Source organism: Balaenoptera physalus, assembly GCF_965194825.1.
Source record: "Balaenoptera physalus genome assembly, chromosome: 14".
Taxonomy (NCBI): Eukaryota; Metazoa; Chordata; class Mammalia; order Artiodactyla; family Balaenopteridae; genus Balaenoptera; species Balaenoptera physalus.
In genome coordinates this window covers 35,364,966-35,382,269 of record NC_138893.1, presented here as the reverse complement: position 1 = coordinate 35,382,269, position 17,304 = coordinate 35,364,966, and the positions used below count along the sequence as shown (strand labels likewise).

General features: G+C 39.2%; 1 long non-coding RNA gene across 1 annotated transcript in view; it reads right to left on the bottom strand.

Moving 5' to 3' along the window:
* LOC309642837 overlaps window positions 1–17,304 on the bottom strand; it is a 259,826-nt gene that overhangs the window by 170,860 nt on the left and 71,662 nt on the right. The window lies entirely within an intron of this gene.

Sequence of the window (17,304 nt, the reverse complement as noted above, 5' to 3'; positions counted from 1 at the left end):
TATGCTACATCAGTGTTCTCTAATATGTCATGGGAAGTTGGGTGATTGTACATTCCATTTCTTTTCTACTACACCCAAGATGTTCTCATGACACTACACACATGAAGAGACAATGCTAACTCCAAGCTGAAATGGTCTTGAAAGGATATGAGGTTTGCAATTTTTAAAAAACCAGGTACCTACTCTAATAGTAATTGACACATATGAGAGTTTTTAGGTTTCCTTCTAAATAGAACATTCTGTGACAATGGAGGTACTAGGCAAGGTGAGAGGAGATGCCCTAAACAATGTTTTCAAAGGTCATGGTGATTTTCTAGTCTGTCCCCAAATAACTCAAGCATTCTGCTTCACTTTAACAAAGATTTATTCCAACATCAACTAATTTCATGAGCTGGTAGAAATAAAAGTATCAGTAATCTTGCAACCCTTAAGTCAGATAACACAATTCCATTCACTGGGGCATGAATGAATGGCTTGTTCAATTTGCCTCAATATATCATCTCGATCTGAACATTGTTTTTCTCCCATCTACTCTCTTGATTCCTTTTCTCTTTCTTCAGCTCCACAAAGTACATCACTGTGTTTACACTGCTTTACGCTGCTCAGAGTCACAGAGACACAGGAAGAGGGAGTTGTGGGACTTGGAGTCTTCTGTGTGTCATCCTGAAATTAGAGGACCACTACTGGATTGGCATCCCTAACAAAAACTCGGATTTATCCCAGACTCTTTACACTTAAGGATGCAATTGAGTCACGTAACGTTCCTATGCCATCCATTTATTTTTATCCCCTATGATCATTGTGATCATTAATTTTATATCAACTTGACTGGGCTAAGGGATTCCCAGATAAGTGGTAAAACTATTTACTGGATGTGTCTGTGAAGGTGTTTCTGGAAGAAATTAGCATTTGAATTGATCGACTGTATAAAGAAGATCGCCCTCCCCAGCGTGAGTGGGTATCTTCCCATTTGTTGGGGCCCGATTAGAACAAAAAGGCAGAGGAAAGATGAATTTGCTCTCTGCTTGAACTGAGACATTCATCTTCTGCCCTCAGACACTGGCAGCACTCCTGGTTCTCGGGCCATTGGAACAGGACACGTACCATTGGCTACTCTGGTTCTCTGGATTTGGGGTTTAGGTTGGATCTACACCACTGGCTTCCCTGGGCCTCCAGCTTGCAGGCGGTAGATCAGGATACAGGACACTTGTCAGTGGGGAGGTAGACATGCTGGAGACAAACGTCCCACTCCACACGTTTTGCCATCAGGGGGTCCTGATGGCCAGAATGTAGTCTACGCATGGATTTGTCACTGCAAAGATTCTGACACTCCTGGCCGGAATGGAAATTACAATAAGGAAGGAAAGAATTTCCAAAGAAATTGCGAGTGACAAAAGTCAGTCTGTTCACAGCAAAAAAAAGGTACCCTGATCCCAGTCTGTAGGGCACTTAGGGACGAGGGGAAAAGGGTTGCATGAGAGGACCCAAGGTGGGTAGGTGGGGATCAGAGACAAAGGGCAGAGTGAACAGGACAGAAACTGAGGTGGGCAGGTGTGATGAGGCGCCCATACTTGATTACCAAAGACTTCCATAAAACGAGTCCCAGGAGGTGGCTGGATGTGAAGGGGTCCCATGTTCCTGGCCCCCTAGTGTCCCAGTTTCCAGTCTGGGGGCCGAAGGAGGAGCACACAGGGCAGGATTGCCGCTGAGGCAGAACTAAAGGAAAAAAAGTCAAACCACACCTCTCGGCCTTTCTCGGGGCTCCTCAAACCTCCCTGTGCTTAAGAATACAGATTCGGGGTGTGGATCCCCAAAATTTTGATTCAGTAAGTTTGGGGGTGGTTGTAGGCAGGAATCTGCATTTTAACGCCGGCTCCTGATAATGTTGGTGCAGGGGAATCACAACCCCACACTTAAGAATCACTTAGCGTTTTAGGATGGAGAGGAACACCGAGAAAGCGTCGGGCCTCTTCAAGGGAGGGCTGGGGAACAAAGCGCGCTTATCCCGTGCGTCGTGCACAAAACTGGGTCGTTTCCCTGGCCCAGAATGTACCCCTTGGATGGGTTTGTCACTGCTGAGGTTCTGACACTCCCGGCTGGCGTGGAAAATCTCCATGCATGACGGCTCTGCCCGGGGTGAAGAAACGTGGTTTGGATCTACTGCTTCCTTTCGGCTGTGGGAACAGTCCTCTGCTGAGCTTGCATCCCAGCACCGGCCTGCTCCGAGGGCATCCCATTCAGAATTGAAGTCCCTTGCGCTGCACTTGTGAAACCCAGGACATTAGCACCGGGCATGTTTCGATTTTATTCTTTGCTTTTCTTGGCAAAGCCCCTTCCAACAGCTTCAGACGAGAATAGTCAAGATGAAAGCATTTCGGAAGCACTTACACAATAATCCTGTCACTCGTGGACTTTGAAAACCGATCCGCTTTTCCTCAGGATATGACAAGCCGGAGTGTGACCCATTAACAGTTGTCAAACCCTTCGCCAGAGCCTGGAGGGTCCTCCAACTTGAGCCAAACCCCTTTAAAACTACCCCTCAAAACCCTTGTCTCGGAAGTGGCCACTACTGCCCCCACCCCCATACCCGCCTGACCATCTCTTATTCACCATGTGCTTTTCAGAAGACAGTGCCAACCAGCGTCCTGTAATGGATCTCACTTGTGAGTCAGTGAACACAATTTCAATCAGCTTCTGCAGATGAAAATGTTAATAACTTTGCACTTTCTCCCTACATGGAAACATGCATATACACACACCCACCTCCTGCCAACCCAGTGAACATTAGATAATGAAAACAAACAGAATACTCCTAGCAATATGTTTTTTACCTTCGACATCTTCGCTGAAACTGTCATGGCAAGCTGGTACTTGCCTACATACATCTAATAATTTTCCTTTTGAATTGCACCAGGAACCATCAGCAAATGATCATTTTTTACATATAGGAGGAAGTCAAAATAGATTCTCTTTTCAGGCTTTAATCAGAAGCATAAAGTTGATCTGGGCTAAAGGCAGCTAGCACATTCTTCCCAAAGAGTGTCTGTAGCAGCTGGCTTCCCCTGGAGTCATCGGCATTAAAAAGTCAGGATGGAAAAGGCAGACAGGATGTCCAGAGGTAGGGAGGACGTGTTCTGGGGTCCAGGTGTTTGTTAGATCAACATCATCTTCCAGTGAGAGTAGAACTTGTGACCCATTCAGAACTGGCCTCCCCAGTTATTATAAAACCCTCACTCTTCAGACCAATTAAACTGTGTTATAAACACAGTTTGAGTTCATAGTGTCCAGAGTTGAGCCCTCAACACATACATCACTACTATTTGGCCTTTACCTCCTCCTGAACTATCCCCACACACTGCCGTTTTTTTCTCTTGCTTCTCTGAGCTGATGGTGGACGTATTATGAGGGCTCTAAGAAATATTAGGCTTTATTTTGGTCTGATCTTTCAAATTTTTCGTCTGACCTTACTTGTCCTTTTGGCTTAGATCTGGACGTACCTCTGAGATAAATGTGCATTTACCTGTTGATCTGAAGCCTATTCTCACTCTTCAGTGAGAGAGACCACTGAGTGTTTGTTCTCTCGGACACCAGCCCCTGCTCCCACCTTGAGGGGCTTGCCCAGAACAGGTACTCCAGAAATACATGATGTAAGAATGTACAAAACTAGTCCAGGTCTCTCAGTGAGAAGAGAAAGAAACAGATTCAGACAAACAGAATTTTGCCACACAGATAGTTGGTGGCAAAAATGGGAACTGGATAGTGGTCTTTCCAAATATCATTTTGCAGGTGGAAACACCCCATATTTAGTGGCCTACAAATAACTAAAAAAAATGAAACTCAAACTTTTATACTCAAACTATAAAATTTGTAAATAACGGGCCAACATTCTGCTTCTGTATTTTTTTTAAGAATTTTTTTTCCCTTAATAAAAAATATAACACACTCACTAAAAAAATTGGAAACATCCAAAGATCAGAAAGAAGGGAAGAAAATCAGCTTTAAATTTAGAGTCTCAAAGAAATCCATTGTCAACGCTTTGATGTATTCAAACCCAATCTTTACTTTATTATGTCTTTTCTTTATAAAAAATATTTTTAAAAAATACAATTGTAATAATAATGTGATTTTGTGTACTTTTATTTGTTTTTGGCTTTTTATCCTTTTCCCCCAGTTATTATAAAATCTTTGTAAATGTATAGGGCTGTATAATTTTTCAAATAATTGGTACAATAAAAGAAAAATCTCTATGATTCAATTTTAGGCTGTTTCCAAGACTTCCTTATTATAAATATTATTGCCATGAATATCTTTGGGAAAAGGGGTGGTTTTCATTTTTGGAATTTTTTCTCTTAGGATAGGTTCCCAATAGTAGAATTACTGGATCACTGTCAAGTTCATTTTCAAGGCTCAGGTTGTATGTTGTTTTGTGTAGATAATGCACATTGCCAAATCTTTGTCCAAAAGAAAAATATAAATATACATGTTCACTAGCAATATATGAGGGACTATTTCATCATACCTTGATGAATGCTTTTTAATCACTTAAAGATATTTCCTAAAGTAAAAATTGATATTTTTAAGTTGTTTTAATTCCCATTTCCTCAATTCTTTGTGAAATTGCACATTTTCTTAAAGCACTAGTTATATTTTTGTTATTTTTTAAAAACTGTATATGACCTTTGCCCATTTATCTTTTGGACTATTAGTATTTTTCATGTCAATGTACATGAGCTTTTTATCTATTATAGATGTGATATGATTACCATATTTGCTGTAAATATACTTTCCTAGTGTTGCTTGTTTTTTAAAAAAGCATGCATACGATAAATGGCACACAAATTGATAAATTTTGACCTATATTTTCAACATAGTCAAGATAATGAACTTATCCATAACCCCTAAAATTTTCTCAAACCCCTCCATTTCCATCTCCAGGTGCTTACTGACCTGCCTTCTGACACTGTAAATTAGTTTGCATTTCCTAGAGTTTTATATTCATGGGATCATATAATATGTACTCTTGTTTGTTTTCTTTCATTCAGTATTATTGTTTTGTGATCCATCCATGTTGTTGTGTCTATCAATAGTTCATTCCTCTTTTATTGCTAAGTAGTATTTCATTCTATGGATATACCACAATTTGTTTATTCATTCACCTGTTGATGGACATTTTGGTTGTCTCTAGATCTTGGCTATTAAAAATAAATCTGCTGTGAACCTGTACAGGTATTCCTATGGATAAGCTTTCATTTCTCTTGGGTAAATACCCCCTAGTAGAATAGCTAGATCATATGGCAGGTGAATAGTTAACATTTTCAGAAGCTGCCAAACTGTCTTACACTGGTTCTTCCATTTGACGTTTCCACCAGTGTACTAGAGGTCCAATTCCTCTTCCTCCTTACCAGCACTTGGTACAGTCACCTTTTTAATTTTAGTCATTCTAATAGGTATGTAATGGTATCTCACTGTATCTTTAATTTGCACTTCCCTGACGTCTAATGATGTTCAGCATCTTTTCATGTACTTATTTGCCATTGTGTTTCTTTGTTGATGAAGTGTCTTTCCAAACCTCTATTGCTGAAACTCTCTGTTGAATACTTCAGTTTAGACATTTCAGTTTGTTTCTTTTTTTTTACGGTTACTATTTCTTTATTAAATTTCTCATTTTGTTCATGTACTGTTTTCCTGATTTAATTTAATTGTCTGTGTTTTCTTGTAGCTCACTGAGCTATTGGGTTGGCCAAAAGGTTCATTCTGTTTTTATCCGTAAGATAGCTCTAGTAGATGCCAAATAAGATGACTTATTTGTCTTTAACTTCATTCGAAACAATTTTGTTAGATTGTATGTGACAGCTGTCATATCAGCATGCATTTTAAAAAGGACTTATCAAAATTGGTGAATTTTTGTGTAGCCACTTTAATATTGAAAATGGAAGAAAAAAAGCAACATTTTCGGCATATTATGCTTTATTATTTCAAGAAAGGTAAAAACACAACTGAAACGCAAAAAAAAGATTTATGCAGTGTATGGAGAAGGTGCTATGACTGATCGAATGTGTCAAAAGTGGTTTGCGAAGTTTCGTGCTGGAGATTTCTCGCTGGATGATACCCCACGGTCCGGTAGACCAGTTGAAGTTGAGAGCCATCAAATCGAGACATTAACTGAGAACAATCAACGTTATACCACGCAGGAGATAGCAGACATACTCAAAATATCCAAATCAAGCGTTGAAAATCATTTGCACCAGCTTGGTTATGTGAATCACTTTGATGTTTGGGTTCCACAAAAGTCAAGCGATAAAAACCTCTTGACCGGATTTCCACATGTGATTCTCTACCTAAATGTAATAAAAAAACGTTCTGTTTTTAAAGCAAATTGTGATGGGAGATGAAAAGTGGATACTGTACAATAATGTGGAACAGAAGAGGTCATGAGGCAAGCGAAATGAACCCCCACCAGCCACACCAAAGGCCAGACTTCTTCCAAAGAAGGTGATGTTGCGTATATGGTGGGATTAAAAGGAAGTCATTGATTATGAGCCCCTTCTGGAAAACCAAACGATTAATTCCAACAAGTACCGCTCCCAGTTAGACCAACCGAAAGTAGCACTTGATGAAAAGCATCCAGAATTAGTCAACAGAAAATGCATAATCTTCCATCAAGATAACACAAGACCAGGCAAAAACTGTTACAGCTTGGCTGGGAAATTCTGATTCATCCGCCGTATTCACCAGCCACTGCAACTTCAGATTTCCATTTATTTCGGTCTTTACAAGAGTCTCTTAATGGAAAAAATTTCAGTTCCCTGGAAGACTGTAAAAGGCACCTGGAACAGTTCTTTTGTCAAAAAGATAGAAAGTTTTGGGAAGATGGAATTATGAAGTTGCCTGAAAAATGGCAGAAGGTAGTGGAACAAAAGTGTGAATACATTGCTCGATAAAGTTCTTGGTGAAAATGAAAAATGTGTCTTTTATTTTTACTTAAAAACTGAAGGCACTTGTTGGCCAATCCAATACTTTGAGATGATGATTTCGAATTCTTTGCCAGAAAATTCATCAATCTTCATTTCTTTGTGCTCCACCAATGTAGTTTGATTTCATTCCTTTGAAGGTGCCATGTTTCCTTGCATCTTTGTGTTCCTAGAAGCCTCCTGTTGCTGTCACCAGCTCCAGTTTTTAGTGACTGGCTTCAGGGAAGAATGACCTTCACCAGTCAGCCCAGCTAGAGATTCTGGGGTATCTAAGATATTTTCTATGGGTCTACCAGCTCTGCTCCTCTTGTTCCCTCTAAGGGGGGAAGTCTTAGGACTGCGTGCCTTCTCTTGATCCCAAAAAGCCAGACTGGGTGCTCCAGTTCATGTTCCCTAGGGCAATACCCTGAAGTTTCAAGGCTGTATGCCCAGTCCAGTCCAGCTGACTCCAGTCGGCTGCTGACATCCATCCCTACTACCGAGATCTGTGTGCTGTCAGCGGGGCCTCACATAGATCATTTGCAAGGGCATGTAGGGTGCCATGCACAGGGGCATTCAGGGTACATTGGCTGATTGGGGGTTCTGCAAGCAGGTTGTCCTGAAGGGTCCATGGACAGGCCTCTTGGTAGAGTCTGCAAGCCAATGAGAAGGACTGTGGCCACACTTTTGAGATCCACATGCTTGTTGTTGTGAATTCCCATCCCCTCTCTCTCTGCTCCTAGCTGTTCCTGACTGCCCCCAGATGATGTAGCCCCACTGATGCCCTGCAGTGTTCTGCATGGGGCAGGATGGAAGTGGGCCTCCTGGGGATCATGCTGCGAGCATGGGGAAGCCAAGTGCTCACTTTGCTCTCATTTTCCCCCATGGGAGAAATCACAGGCTTAGGGTCCTCTTTTGGTACCAAGCTGTGTCACCTTTGAGAAGGGATGACATGGGTAAAATAAAACTGGTCTTCCTACCCTATTCAATGCGTCCACTCTCAGATTTTTTACTGGACTTGTTTCACTGCAAAAGGGGAAAACTGTAGCAATGAACATCTTCCATACAGGAGAACATTTCCTAATAAATCCATGTAACTGGAACTCTGAAACTTCCCAAATGTTATACATTAATAATAGTAATGGCCATGAGCAAATATTTATACATACAACCATCTGCCAGTGTAAGCTGAAGCCAACCTATTTTAAAAGTAGCAGTGAGCTTTACTATACGTTTATTTATCGGAGGGAAAGTATCTTAACCCAGCATACTGCCTGTATGTTTTAACTTATCCTGGAATTGCTTTTGCTAGCCAACTATTCTTCAGCTAAAGTTTTAGTGTTCCCTTTCAATAATAGCCTAAGCAACTATTCTTTTTTTGTTTTTTTAATGTAAAGTCCTGGAACTTAACAAGCTGATCAAATGATAAAGACATCTTTTGCTTCTTTCTGTACCTCTGCCTTCTTCTAGGTCTTTCTGCTCTCCAATTCTTAATGAGTGTGTTATCTAGAACACCAGTCCAATAAAGGTCTTCATAAACCAAGAAAAAGATAAACTCGTTTCTTCTCTACACTGTTAGTCTCTGAGCACAGTGAGACTATTAAGAGCCTTCCTACTGGGAAAAGGTCATGTGGTAAGGCCCATACACTGGCTGTGAACTTCTTGTTTCTGAAAAATGTGTCCATGGTGCTGATAGTCATCTATCTGAGACGACATCTGCCCATCTCCTATCTCATCACCAGTAAAGCTCTGAACCTAAAGATGATGAATAGTCAGGGGCTGCCACACTGTGGACCATGTACAATCCACATAAGCAGAGATTAAAATGAGCTAAGCAACTAGACACATCTCTGAATGTATCTCTTTCCTTCCTCAACACTGGCCATCAGTAGCAAGTAATAGATTTTTGTGTCTTAGCTTTGACATCCCAAATCCTTATTCACAGTTTAATTCCCGGACCATCAAAGAAAAGGGGAAAAAACTTTGCAGGCCCTCTGTGTTATGGGCTGAATGTTTGTGACCTCTCAAAATCCATATGTTGAAATATAAACCCCAATGAGATGGTATTTGGAGCTGGGGCCCTCAGTGATTAGGTCATGAGGGTGGAGCCCTTATGACTGGAATTAGTGCCTTTATAAAACACCAATGTGAGGACCCAGCAAAAAGACAGTCATCTATGAACCAGGACATGGGCAGACTGTGAATCTACCAGTATTTTGATCTTGAACTTCCCAGCCTCCAGTACTGTGAGAAATAAATGTGTATTGTTTAAGCCACCCAGTCTATGCTATTTTTATTATAGCAGCCTGAGCTAAGCCATGCAACAAACAGCTTTCTGGAGACAGCAAGTTTATTCTCAGAGTAGTGGATAAAAGCTCAGTGCTGGAAGCAAGGGGGGAGCCTCATTCATCATTTACTGGTTGAAACCAGGCAAGTCAAATGAAGTCTCTGGGCCTCAGTGTACTCATTTCTAAATGGGAATACCATCACTGGCCCTCAGGGCAGGAGTAAATTAAATTTGATAAAGTATGTAAAACCCTTGATACCAAGCCTGATACAAGATAAGTGCTCAATTGCCCCACATCAGGTTCCCCAACCTGGGGGTCCAGCAACGAGGGGAGGAATTCCCAGAGACTCAGACTCTGAAGGCTAGTGGGATTTGATTGCAGGACTTCTACAGGACTGGGGAAAACAGAGACTCCTTTCTTGGAGGGCACACACAAAGTAGTGTGCACATCAAGAGCCAGGGGGAAGGAGCAGTGACCCCATAGGAGACTGAACCACACCTACCTGCTAGTGTTGGAGGATCTCCTGCAGAGGCGGAGGGTGGCTGTGGCTCACCACGGGGACAAGGACACTGACAGCAGAAGTTCTGGGAAGTATTCCTTGGCATGAGCCCTCCCAGAGTCCACCATTAGCCCCACAAAAGAGCCTGTAGGCTCCAGTGCTGGGTCACCTCAGGCCAAACAACCAACAGGGAGGGAACTCAGCCCCACCCATCAGCAGACAAGCAGATTAAAGTTTTACTGAGCTCTGCCCACCAGAGCAACACCCAGCTCAACCCGTCAACAGTACCTCCCATCAGGAAGCTTGCACAAGCCTCTTAGATAGCCTCATCCACCAGAAGGCAGACAGCAGAAGCAAGAACTACAATCCTGCAGCCTGTGGAATGAAAACCACATTCACAGAAAGACAGACAAAATGAAAAGGCAGAGGACTATGTACCAGATGAAGGAACAAGATAAAACCCCAGAAAAACAACTAAATGAAGGGGAGATAGGCAACCTCCCAGAAAAGGAATTCAGAATAATGACAGTGAAGAGGATCCAGGACCTCAGAGAGAAAAAGGATGGATGCAAAGATCGAGAAGATGCAAGAAATGTTTAACAAAGACCTAGAAGAATTAAAGAACAAACAAACAGAGATGAACAATACAATAACTGAAGTGAAAAATACACCAGAAGGAATCAATAGCAGAATAACTGAGGCAGAAGAAGTGATAAGTGACCTGGAAGACAGAATGGTGGAATTCACTGCTGCAGAACAGAATAAAGAAAAAAGAATGAAAAGAAATGAAGACAGCCTAAGAGACCTCTGGGACAACATTAAACGCAACAACATTCACATTATAGGGGTCCCAGAAGGAGAAGAGAGAAAGAACCCAAGAAAATATTTGAAGAGATTATAGTCAAAAAATTCCCTAACATGGGAAAGGAAATAGCCACCCAAGTTCAGGAAGCACAGAGAGTCCCAGGCAGGATAAATCCAGGGAGAAACACACTGAGACACATAGTAATCAAATTGACAAAAATTAAAGACAAAGAAAAATTATTAAAAGCAACAAGGGAAAAATGACAAATAAAATACAAGGGAATTGCCATGAGGTTAACAGCTGACTTCTCAGCAGAAATTCTACAAGCCAGAAGGGAGTGGCATGATATATTTAAAGTTATGAAAGGGAAGAACCTACAACCAAGATTACTCTACCCAGCAAGGATCTCATTCACATTCGATGGAGAAATCAAAAGCTTTACAGACAAGCAAAAGCTAAAAGAATTCAGCACCACCAAACCAGCTCTACAGCAAATGCTAAAGGAACTTCTCTAAGTGGGAAACACAAGAGAAGAAAAGGACCAACAAAACCAAACACAAAACAATTAAGAAAATAGTAATAGGAACATACATATTGATAATTACCTTAAATGTGAATGGATTAAATGCTTCAACCAAAAACACAGGCTCGCTGAATGGATACAAAAACAAGACCCATACATATGCTGTCTACAAGAGACCCACTTCAGACCCCCAGGGACACATACAGACCGAAAGTGAGGGGATGGAATAAAGATATTCCATGCAAATGGAAATCAAAAGAAAGCTGGAGTAGCAATACTCATATCAGATAAAAGAGAGTTTAAAAAAAAGAATGTTACAAGAGACAAGGAAGGACACTACATAATGATCAAGGGATCAATCCAAGAAGAACATATAACAATTGTAAATATTTATGCACCCAACATAGGAGCACCTCAATATATAATGCAAATGCTAACAGCCATGAAAGAGGAAATCAATAGTAACACAATAATAGAAAGGGACTTTAACACCCCACTTCACCAATGGACAGATCATCCAGACAGAAAATTAATAAGGAAATGAAAGCTTTAAATGACACAATAAACCAGATAGATTTAATTGATATTTAATTTAATTGATATTTAATTTAATTTAATTGATATTTAATTTAATTTAATTGATATTTATAGCACATTCCATCCGAAAACAGCAGATTACACTTTCTCCTCAAATGCATATGAAACATTCTCCAGGATAGATCACATCTTGGGTCACAAATCAAGCCTCGGTAAATTTAAGAAAACTGAAATTATATCATGCATCTTTTCTGACCACAACACTATGAGATTCGAAATCAATTACAGGGAAAAAAAACCGTAAAAAACACAAACACATGGAGGCTAAACAATATGTTACTTAATAACCAAGAGATCACTGAGGAAATCAAAAAATACCTAGAGACAAATGACAATGAAAACACGACGATCCAAAACCTATGGGATGCAGCAAAAGCAGTTCTAAGAGGGAATTTTATAGCAATACACTCCCACCTCAAGAAACAAGAAAAATCTCAAATAAACAATCTAACCTTATACCTAAAGGAACTAGAGAAAGAAGAACAAACAAAACCCAAAGTTACTAGAAGGAAAGAAATCATAAAGATCAGAGCAGAAATAAATGAAATAGAAACAAAGAAAACAATAGCAAAGATCAACAAAACTAAAAGCCTGTTCTTTGAGAAGATGAACAAAATTGATAAACCTTTAGCCAGATTCATCAAGAAAAAGAGGGAGAGGACTCAAATCAATAAAATTAGAAATGGAAAAGGAGAAGTTATCACAGACACCACAGAAATACAAAGCATCATAAGAGACTACTACAAGCAACTCTATGCCAATAAAATGGACAACCTGGAAGAAATGGAAAAATTCTTAGAAAGGTATAACCTTCCAAGACTGAACCAGGAAGAAATACAAAATATGAACAGACCAATCACAAGTAATGAAATTGAAACTGTGATTAAAAATCTTCCAACAAACAGAAGTCCAGGACCAGATGGCTTCACAGGTGAATTCCATCAAACATTTAGAGAAGAGCTACACCCATCCTTCTCAAACTCTTCCAAAAAATTTCAGAGGAAAGAACACTACCAAACTCATTCTATGAGGTCACCATCACCCTGATACCAAAACCAGAAAGAGATACTACAAAAAAAGAAAATTACAGACCAATATCACTGATGAATATAGACGCAAAAATCCTTAACAAAATACTAACAAACAGAATCCAACAACACATTAAAAGGATCATACACCATGATCAAGTGGGATTTATCCCAGGGATGCAAGGATTCTTCAATAAACGCAAATCAATCAATGTGATACACCATATTAACAAACTGAAGAATAAAAACCATATGATCATCTCAATAGATGCAGAAAAAGCTTTTGACAAAATTCAACACCCATTTATGATAAAAACTCTCCAGAAAGTGGGCATAGAGGGAACCTACTTCAACATAATAAAGGCCATATATGACAAACCCACAGCAAACATCATTCTCAATGGTGAAAAACTGAAAGCATTTCCTCTAAGATCAGGGACAAGACAAGGATGTCTACTCTTGCCACTATTAGTCAACATAGTTTTGGAGGTCCTAGTCACAGCAATCAGAGAAGAAAAAGAAATAAAAGGAATACAAACTGGAAAAGAAGAAGTAAAATTGTCACACTTTGCAGATGACATGATACTATACATAGACAATCCTAAAGATGTCACCAGAAAACTACTAGATCTAATCAATGAATTTGGTAAAGTTGTAGGATACAAAATTAATTCACAGAAATGTCCTGCATTCCTATACACTAAAAATGAAAGATCAGAAAGAGAAATTAAGGAAACAATCCCATTCTCCATTGCAACAAAGAGAATAAAATATCTAGGAATAAACCTACCTAAGGAGGTAAAAGGCCTGTACTCAAAAAACTATAAGACATTGATGAAAGAAATCAAAGATGACACAAACAGATGGAGAGATATACCTTGTTCTTGGATTGGAAGAATCAGTATTGTGAAAATAACTATACTATCCAAAGCAATCTACACATTCAATGCAATCCCTATCAAATTACCAATGACATTTTTCACAGAACTAGAACAAAAAAATCTTAAAATTTGTATGGAGATCCAAAAGACCACGAATAGCCAAAGCAATCTTGAGGGAAAAAACCGAGCTGGAGGAATCAGAGTCCCTGACTTCAGACTATACTACAAAGCTACAGTAATCAAGACAATATGGTACTGGCACAAAAACAGAAATATAGACAAATGAAACAGGATAGAAAGCCCAGAGATAAACCCACGCACCTATGGTCAACTAATCTATGACAAAGGAGGCAAGGATATACAGTGGAGAAAAGACAGTCTCTTCAATAAGTGGTGTTGGGAAAACTGGACAGCTACATGTAAAAGAATGAAATTAGAACACTCCCTAACACCATACACAAAAATAAACTCAAAATAGATTAAAGACCTGAATGTAAGACCGGACACTATAAAACTCATAGAGGAAAACATAGGAAGAACACTCTGACATAAATCACAGCAAGATCTTTTTTGAGCCACCTCCCAGAGTAATGGAAATAAAAACAAAAATAAATAAATGGGACCTAATGAAACTTAAAAGCTTTTGCAGAGCAAAGGAAATTATAAACAAGAGGAAAAGACAACCCATAGAATGGGAGAAAATATTTGTAAACAAATCAACGGACAAATGATTAGTCTCCAAAATATATAAATAGCTCATGCAGCTCAATATTAAAAAAACAAACAACCCAATCAAAAAATGAGTGGAAGACCTAAATAGACATTTCTCCAAAGAAGACATACAGATGGCCAAGAGGCACATGAAAAACTGCTCAACATCCCTAATTATTAGAGATATGCAAATCAAAACTGCAATGAGGTATCACCTCACACTGGTTAGAATGAGCATCATCAGAAAACCTACAAACAACAAATGCTGGAGAGGGTGTGGAGAAAAGGGAACCCTCTTGCAGTGTTGGTGGGAATGTAAATTGATACACCCACTATGGAGAACAGTATGGAGGTGCCTTAAAAAACTAAAAATAGAATTACCATATGACCCAGCAATCCCACTACTGGACATATACCCAGAGAAAACTATAATTCAAAAAGACAATGAAGGAAACAATAGCAAAAATCAATGAAACTAAAAGCTGGTTCTTCGAGAAGATAAACAAAATTGATAAACCATTAGCCAGACTCATCAAGAGAAAAAGGGAGAAGACTCAAATCAATAGAATTAGAAACGAAAAAGGAGAAGTAACCACTGACACTGCAGAAATACAAACGATCATGAGAGATTATTACAAGCAACTCTATGCCAATAAAATGGACAACTTGGAAGAAATGGACAAATTCTTAGAAATGCGCAACCTAGCGAGACTGAACCAGGAAGAAATAGAAAATATGAACAGACCAATCACAAGCACTGAAATTGAAACTGTGATTAAAAATCTTCCAACAAACAAAAGCCCAGGACCAGATGGCTTCACTGGCAAATTCTATCAAACATTTAGAGAAGAGTTAACACCTATCCTTCTCAAACTCTTCCAAAATATTGCAGAGGGAGGAATACTCCCCAACTCATTCTACGAGGCCACCATCACCCTGATACCAAAACCAGACAAAGATGTCACAAAGAAAGAAAACTACAAGCCAATATCACTGATGAACATAGATGCAAAAATCCTCAACAAAATACTAGCAAACAGAATCCAACAGCACATTAAAAGGATTATACACCATGATCAAGTGGGGTTTATTCCAGGAATGCAAGGATTCTTCAATATATGCAAATCAATCAACGTGATACATCATATTAACAAATTGAAGGAGAAAAACCATATGATCATCTCAATAGATGCAGAGAAAGCTTTTGACAAAATTCAACACCCATTTATGATAAAAGCCCTGCAGAAAGTAGGCATAGAGGGAACTTTCCTCAACATAATAAAGGCCATATATGACAAACCCACAGCCAACATTGTCCTCAATGGTGAAAAACTGAAACCATTTCCACTAAGATCAAGAACAAGACAAGGTTGCCCACTCTCACCACTATTATTCAACATAGTTTTGGAAGTGTTAGCCACAGCAATCAGAGAAGAAAAAGAAATAAAAGGAATCCAAATCGGAAAAGAAGAAGTAAAGCTGTCACTGTTTGCAGATGACATGATACTATACATAGAGAATCCTAAAACTGCCACCAGAAAACTACTAGAGCTAATCAATGAATTTGGTAAAGTAGCAGGATACAAAATTAATGCACAGAAATCTCTTGCATTCCTATATAGTAATGATGAAAAATCTGAAAGTGAAATTAAGAAAACACTCCCGTTTACCATTGCAACAAAAAGAATAAAATATCTAGGAATAAACCTACCTAAGGAGACAAAAGACCTGTATGCAGAAAATTATAGGACACTGATGAAAGAAATTAAAGATGATACAAATAGATGGAGAGATATACCATGTTCTTGGATTGGAAGAATCAACATTGTGAAAATGACTCTACTACCCAAAGCAATCTACAGATTCAATGCAATCCCTATCAAACTACCACAGGCATTTTTCACAGAACTAGAACAAAAAATTTCACAATTTGTATGGAGACACAAAAGACCCCGAATAGCCAAAGCAATCTTGAGAACGAAAAATGGAGCTGGAGGAATCAGGCTCCCTGACTTCAGACTATATTACAAAGCTACAGTAATCAAGACAGTTTGGTACTGGCACAAAAACAGAAATATAGATCAATGGAGCAGGATAGACAGCCCAGAGATAAACCCACGCACATATGGTCACCTTATCTTTGATAAAGGAGGCAAGCATATACAGTGGAGAAAAGACAGCCTCTTCAATAAGTGGTGCTGGGAAAATTGGACAGGTACATGTAAAAGTATGAAATTAGAACACTCCCTGACACCATACACAAAAATAAACTCAAAATGGATTAAAGACCTAAGTGTAAAGCCAGACACTATCAAACTCTTAGAGGAAAACACAGGCAGAACACTCTATGACATAAATCGCAGCAAGATCCTTTTTGACCCAGCTCCTAGAGAAATGGAAATAAAAACACAAATAAACAAATGGGATCTAATGAAACTTAAAAGCTTTTGCACAGCAAAGGAAACCATAAGCAAGACTAAAAGACAATCCTCAGAATGGGAGAAAATATTTGCAAATGAAGCAACTGACAAAGGATTAATCTCCAAGATTTACAAGCAGCTCATGCAGCTCAATAACAAAAAAACAAACAACCCAATCCAAAAATGGGCAGAAGACCTAAATAGACATTTCTCCAAAGAAGATATACAGATGGCCAACAGACACATGAAAGAATGCTCAACATCCTTAATCATTAGAGAAATGCAAATCAAAACTACAATGAGGTATCATCTCACACCGGTCAGAATGGCCATCATCAAAAAATCTACAAACAATAAATGCTGGATAGGGTGTGGAGAAAAGGGAACACTCTTGCACTGTTGGTGGGAATGTAAATTGATACAGCCACTATGGAGAACAGTATGGAGGTTCCTTAAAAAGCTAAAAATAGAACTACCATACGACCCAGCAATCCCACTACTGGGCATATACCCTGAGAAAATCATAGTTCAAAAAGAGTCATGTACCAAAATGTTCATTGCAGCTCTATTTACAATAGCCAGGACATGGAAGCAACCTAAGT